This window comes from Tachyglossus aculeatus, chromosome 22 (genome assembly GCF_015852505.1).
Source record: "Tachyglossus aculeatus isolate mTacAcu1 chromosome 22, mTacAcu1.pri, whole genome shotgun sequence".
Lineage (NCBI taxonomy): Eukaryota > Metazoa > Chordata > Mammalia > Monotremata > Tachyglossidae > Tachyglossus > Tachyglossus aculeatus.
Window position 1 is genome coordinate 47,640,919 of NC_052087.1, and position 7,550 is coordinate 47,648,468.

Genomic DNA, 7,550 nt, shown 5'->3' on the forward strand with positions numbered 1-7,550 from the left:
GCAAGACCCCAGTCGGTGGTGAGACCCCAGTCGTCTTCAGACGGGGCCTGAAAGTACCATGCTGGGCCTCCTAACGTCGTCCCCCCGATGAAAACATCGCCAAACCGGGAAACCGAGAACCACAACCGCCACACTGTACGGGGAGGGTCCCAGCCGACAGCTTCATCACGATGATTGTCATCTTTTGGTTGATTCTCATTGCAGGAACCATGTGGAAGGGGTATAAGTATCCCCCAGCAGGGGTAAGTACCAAACTTTATTCCATTTTGATGCCTCAGTGACCATCTGTGACACGGGAGTTAAACGTGTGAGCCCCACGTGGGACACGGACCGTGTCCAACCTGACTAGCTTGTATTCGTTCATTCATTCGATCGTATTTATTGAGCGCTTACTGTGTGCAGAGCACTGGACTAAGCGCTTGGGAAGTACAATAATAATAATAATAATAATAATTTTAGACTGTGAGCCCACTGTTGGGTAGGGACTGTCTCTATATGTTGCCAATTTGTACTTCCCAAGTGCTTAGTGCAGTGCTCTGCACATAGTAAGCGCTCAATAAATACGATTGATGATGATGAATAATTGGCGTTTGTTAAGCGCTTACTACCTATTTTGAATAGGAATAGGATACAGGGTGATCAGGTTGTCCCACGTGGGGCTCACAGTCTTCATCCCCATTTTACAGATGAGGTCAGAGGCCCAGAGAAGTTAAGTGACTTGCCCAAGATCACACAGCCGACATGTGGCGGAGTCAGGATTCGAACCCATGACCTCTGACTCCAAAGCCCGGGCTCTTTCCACTGAGCCACGCTGCTTGGCAACATCTAGAGACGGTGCCTACCCAACAGCGGGTTTGTATCTAACCCAGCGCTTAGTAATAATAATAATAATGATGGTATTTATTAAGCGCTTACTATGTGCAAAGCACCGTTCTAAGCGCTGGCCTAGCACATAGTCCTCGTCTGGAAGCATTCACTTCCAGAAGCAGCGTGGCTCAGTGGCTCGGGAGTCAGAGGTCGTGGGTTCAAATCCCGGCTCCGCCGCTTGTCAGCTGTGTGACTTTGGGCAAGTCACTTCACTTCCCTGGGCCTCAGTTACCTCCTCTGTAAAATGGGGATTAAGACTGGGAGCCCCCCGTGGGACAACCTGGTCACCTTGTCACCTTCCCAGTGCTTAGAACAGTGCTTTGCACATAGTAAGCGCTTAACAAATACCATTATTATTATTATTATTATTATTATTATTATTATAGTGCCTGGCACGTAGTCCTCATCTGGAAGCATTCGCTTCCAGAAGCAGCGTGGCTCAGTGGAAAGAGCCCGGCCTTGGGAGTCAGAGGTCGTGGGTTCTAATCCTGCTCTGCCACTTGTGAGCTGTGGGACTTTGGGCAAGTCACTTCACTTCTCTGGGCCTCAGTGACCTCATCTGGAAAATGCGGTAAAATGGGGATTAAGACTGTGAGCCCCACGTGGGACAACCTGATCACTTTGACCCAGTGCTTAGAACAGTGTTTGGCACATAGTTACCTAGGGCTTAACCTTGGGCAAGCCACTTCACTTCTCTGTGCCTCAGTTCCCTCATCTGTAAAATGGGGATTAAGACTGTGAGCCCCCTGTGGGACAACCTGATCACCTTGTATCCCCCCAGCGCTTAGAACAGTGCTTCGCACATAGTAAGCACTTAACAAATACCATCATTATTATTATTATGATTATTAAGCCCCACGTGGGACAACCTGATCACCTTGTAACCTCCCCAGCGCTTAGAACAGTGCTTTACACATAGTAAGTGAGCCCGTTGTTGGGTAGGGACTGTCTCTATATGTTGCCGACTTGTACATCCCAAGCGCTTAGTCCAGTGCTCTGCACACAGTAAGCGCTCAATAAATACGATTGAATGAATGAACGAATGAATAAATGCCATAAAAAACCCCCAACAAATACCATCATCATCATCATTTGCTTTGGCCCCAAATAAGGAAATTAATCCCATTCTTGAGAGGGTGGCAGGGGGCTTCCAAATGTAGTTCACCCAACAGTAAGCTCATAGTGGGGAGGGAATGTGTGTTTTATCATTATATCGGCCTCTCCCAAGCGCTTAGTACAATGCTCTGCACACAGTAAGCGCTCAATAAGTACGATTGAATAGCTGACTCTCCCACCTCCATCCCCTTGCTCACACTGTTCCCCTGCCCTGAAAATAACTCCCCGACATCCACCAGACCAGAGCTCTCCCCTTCTATAAAGCCCTACTGAAATTCCACCTCCTCCAGGAAGCCTTCCCCAGTTAATTCACAGCAATCAATCAATCAATCGTATTTATTGAGCGCTTACTGTGTGCAGAGCACTGGACTAAGCGCTTGGGAAGTACAAGCTGGCAACATATAGCACCCTTGCTGTGTCAAAGACTCCCCTTTAGCGCCTACAAAGTAAGTTTACAAAGGAAGCGCTCAATAAAGGCGACTGAATGAATGGAATTTAATTCCTGTCTCCAGCTCTTACATGTACACGTGCATGCTTATTTGTGGATTCAGTTATTCAGCTATTTCATCTCGTTATTTTACCTCCGTCCTTAATCCTATTGCTATCTGCAGATCATCATCATCATCAATCGTATTTATTGAGCGCTTACTATGTGCAGAGCACCGTACTAAGCGCTTGGGAAGTACAAATTGGCAACATATAGAGACAGTCCCTACCCAACAGTGGGCTCTGGCTATTGTGAAAGTTAATCATATTTATTGAACGTTTACTACATGCAGAGCACTGTACTAAGCGCCTGGGAGAGTGCAATAGAACAGAATCTTCTAGACTGTGGAGCCCGCTGTTGGGTAGGGACCGTCTCTATATGTTGCCAACTTGTACTTCCTAAGCGCTTAGTACAGTGCTCTGCACACAGTAAGCGCTCAATAAATACGATTGAATAAACAGAATCAGTGGACACGTTCCCTGCCTGTAACGAGCGTACAGTCTAGAAGAGGAGCTCGGTGCTCTGCACACAGTAAGCGCTCAATAAATATGATTGATTGATTGGAGGCATTCATTAATCTGAATAATTTAGGATATAAAATTTAAAGATATGCACATAAGTGCTGTGGGTTTGGGAGTGGGGCGAATATAATAATTATGGCATTTGTTAAGTGCTTACTATGTGCCAAGCACTGTTCTTGCATATCAAGTGTCCAAAGGTCACAGATTGAAATGGAAAGAGCGTGGGAGTCAGAGGACCTGGGTTCGAATCCCGGCTCCACCACATTTGCTGGGTGACCTTCATTCATTCATTCATTCAATCGTATTTATTGAGCGCTTACTGTGTGCAGAGCACTGGACTAAGCGCTTGGGAAGTATAAGTTGGCAACATATAGGGACGGTCCCTACCCAACAGCGGGCTCACAGTCTAGAAGGGGGAGAAGGACAACAAAACAAAACATATTAACAAAATAAAATAAATAGAATAAATATGTACATACGTAAAAATGTACATACGTGACTTGGGCAAGTCACTCAACTTCTCAGCGCGTCAGTTACCTCATCTGTAAAACGGGGGTTAAAGGGGTGAGCCCTACGTGGGACACGGACCGTGTCCATCCTGACTAGCTTGTATCTAACCCAGCGCTTAGTATAGCGCCTGGCACATAGTAAGTGCCTAAGAAATACCGTAAATAAAGTCGATGCAGAAGGGAGAGCGAGCTGGAGAAAAGAGAGCTTCATCAGGGAGGTCCTCTTGGAGGAGGCGTGATTTTAATAAGGAATTGAAGGTGGGGAGAGTGGCGGTCTGCCAGATATAGAGGGGGAGATCCAGGCCAGTGGAAGGATGTGGTCAAAGGGTCAGTGATGAGGCAGACTCGACATATGGGCCGAAGTGGAGGTTCATACCAGTACAAACCAAATAGTCCGCACCCTCCGCTCCTCTGCCGCCGCTCACCTCCTCACCGGGCCTCGTTCTCGCCCGTCCCGCCGTCGACCCCCGGCCCACGTCCTCCCCCTGGCCCGGAATGGCCTCCCTCCGCCCATCCACCACACTAACTCTCTTCCTCCCTTCAAAGCCCTACTGAGAGCTCACCTCCTCCAGGAGGCCTTCCCACACTCAGCCCCCTTTTTCCTCTCCTCCTCCCCATCAACCAATCAATCAATCAATCAATCGTATTTATGGAGCGCTTACTGTGTGCAGAGCACTGTACTAAGCGCTTGGGAAGTACAAGTTGGCAACATATAGAGACAGTCCCTACCCAACAATGGGCTCACAGTCTAAAAGGGGGAGACAGAGAACAAAACCAAACATACTAACAAAATAAAATAAATAGAATAGATATGTACAAGTAAAATAAATACATAAATAAATAAATGGAGTAATAAATATGTACAAACATATATACATATATACAGGTGCTGTGGGGAAGGGAAGGAGGTAAGATGGGGGGATGGAGAGGGGGACGAGGGGGAGAGGAAGGAAGGGGCTCAGTCTGGGAAGGCCTCCTGGAGGAGGTGAGCTCTCAGTAGGGCCTTGAATGTCCCACGTGGGGCTCCACAGTCTTAATTCCCATTTTACAGATGAGGGAACTGACACAGAGAAGAGAAGTGACTTGCCCAAAGTCACTCCGCTGACAAGTGGCAGAGCCAGGATTAGAACCCATGGCCTCTGACTCCCAAGCCCAGGCTCTTCCCACTGAGCCACGCTGCTTCTATATGCATGAGCGATTTGGGGTTGGGATGAGTGTATATATGTATGTACATATTTATTACTCTATTTATTTATTTATTCATTTTACCTGTACATCCATTCCATTTATTCTATCTTGCTAGTATGCTTGGTTCTGTTCTCTGTCTCCCCCTTCTAGACTGTGAGCCCACTGCTGGGTAGGGACTGTCTCCATATGTTGCCAACCTGTACCTCCCAAGCGCCTAGCACAGTGCTCTGCACCCAGTAAGCACTCAACAAATACGATTGATTGATTGATTAATTGATCCCCATCCCCCCCACTTTACCTCCTTCCCCTCCCCACGGCACCTGTATATATGTTTGCACAGATTTCTTGCTCTATTTATTTTACTTGTACATATTTACTATTCTATTTTTCACGCCACTCTAGAACTGACCCAGAGCTTCAGCCCTTGTCCTAATCCGTCACCCTAAACCTCAGCTAGCTCTCTTCCTCCCTTCAAAGCTCTACTGAGAGCTCACCTCCTCCAGGAGGCCTTCCCACACTGAGCCCCTTCCTTCCTCTCCCCCTCGTCCCCCTCTCCATCCCCCCCATCTTACCCCCTTCCCTTCCCCACAGCACCTGTATATATGTATATATGTTTGTACATATTTATTACTCTATTTATTTTACTTGTACATATCTATTCTATTTATTTTATTTTGTTAGTATGTTTGGTTTTGTTCTCTGTCTCCCCCTTTTAGACTGTGAGCCCACTGTTGGGTAGGGACCGTCTCTATAATGTTGCCAACTCGTACAAGTTGGCAACATACAGAGACGGTCCCTACCCAACAGTGGGCTCACAGTCTAGAAGGGGGAGACAGAGAACAAAACCAAACATAGTAACAGAATAAAATAAACAGAATAAATATGTACAAGTAAATTAGAGTAATAAATACGTACAAACATCTATACATATATACAGGTGCTGTGGGGAAGGGAAGGAGGTAAGATGAGGGGGATGGAGAGGGGGACGAAGGGGAGAGGAACGAAGGGGCTCAGTCTGGGAAGGCCTCCTGGAGGAGGTGAGCTCTCAGTAGGGCCTCAGTAGGGAGATCAATCGTATTTATTGAGCGCTTACTGCGTGCAGAGCACTGTACTAAGCACTTGGGAAGTACAAGTTGGCAACCTATAGAGACGGTCCCTACCCAACAGTGGGCTCCCAGTCTAGAAGGGGGAGACAGAGAACAAAACAAAACATATTAACAAAATAAAATAAATAGAATAGATATGTACAAGTAAAATAAATGGAGTAATAAATACATACAAACATATATACATATATACAGGTGCTGTGGGGAAGGGAAGGAGGTAAGGCGGGGGTCAATACCCAGATAATAATAATAATGATGGTATTTGTTAAGCACTTACTATGTGCCGAGCACTTTTCTAAGCGCTGGGATAGATACAAGGTTATCCGATTGTCCCACGTGGGGCTCACAGTCAATCCCCATTTGACAGATGAGGCAACTGAGGGACAGAGAAGGGAAGTGCCAGATTTTAATGCCAGATTTTACCGTGTCTCCGCTTGCAGGTCGTGATCAACGTAGCGAAAGAAGATCCCCCCGAACTAATGCAGGTCTGAAACCGAACATGGCCCAACTGCTCAGCTCCTGTTGGTGGTTTCACATAAAGTGACTGCACACACCTGGGTCCTGTTTTCTCATCATCAATCGTATTTATTGAGCGCTTACTATGTGCAGAGCACTGTACTAAGCGATTGGGAAGGACAAATTGGCAACATATAGAGACAGTGCCTACCCAACAGTGGGCTCACAGTCTAAAGGACTATTTATCTAAATCTACCCGTAGTTTTTCAGACCACGGAGGACTCACCCTTCGGCTCGACGAACTGCTAGCCCTCCATCTTGGCCCTGGCTCTGGGGCCCGTACACACCGGGAAATCCAGATTTTCTTTTGCTGGTATTCGTTAGGCGCTTACTACACGTCCAACGGCGTCCTAAGCGCCGGGGTGGGTAGGATTCACGTAGGTCGGACACAGTCTAAGCAGCGTGGCTCAGTGGAAAGAGCCCGGGCTTTGGAGTCGGAGGTCGTGGGTTCAAATCCCGGCTCCGCCGGCTGTGTGACTGGGCAAGTCACTTAATGATGATGTTGGCATTTATTAAGCGCTTACTATGTGCCAAGCACCGTTCTAAGCGATGGGGAGGTTACAAGGTGATCAGGTTGTCCCACAGAGGGCTCACAGTCTTCATCCCCTTGTTACAGATGAGGTAACTGAGGCACAGAGAAGTGAAGTGACTTGCCCAAAGTCACCCAGCTGACAGGTGGCGGAGCCGGGTTTTGAACCCATGACCTCTGACTCCAAAACCCATGTTTTTTCTACTGCGCCATGCTGCTTCTCAACTTCTCTGTGCCTCAGTTCCCTCATCTGTCAAATGGGGATGAAGACTGTGAGCCCCCCGTGGGACAACCTGATCACCTTGTAACCTCCCCAGCGCTTAGAACGGTGCTTTGCACATAGTAAGCGCTTAATAAACGCCATCATTATTATTATTATTAGGAGAAGCAGGTTAGAGCCCGGGCCTGCTGTGTGAGCTTGGGCCAATCACTTCGTTTCTCTGTGCCTCAGTTACCTCATCTGTAAAAAGAGGATCAAGAATGTGAGCCCCAAGTGAGATGGATGGCGTCCAACCTTGTATCTACCCCAGTGCTTAGTATACGGTGCCTGGCACATAGTAAGCGCTTAACAAATACCATAAAAACAAAGAAGAGGGAGGGATCCCCATTTTACAGATGAGGTAGTTGAGGCATAGAGAAGTGACTTGCCCAAGGTCACAGCACAGGCGTTGTCACGGTTCCGGGATTAGAACCCAGGCCTGTGCTCTTTCC

General features: G+C 47.4%; 1 long non-coding RNA gene across 1 annotated transcript; it reads left to right on the forward strand.

Moving 5' to 3' along the window:
* LOC119943970 lies at positions 1-6,347 on the forward strand. Its single transcript, XR_005455690.1, has 2 exons — positions 1-242; positions 6,235-6,347. It is a non-coding gene; the product is annotated as an uncharacterized LOC119943970 (long non-coding RNA).
* The last annotated feature ends 1,203 nt before the right edge of the window (positions 6,348-7,550 follow it).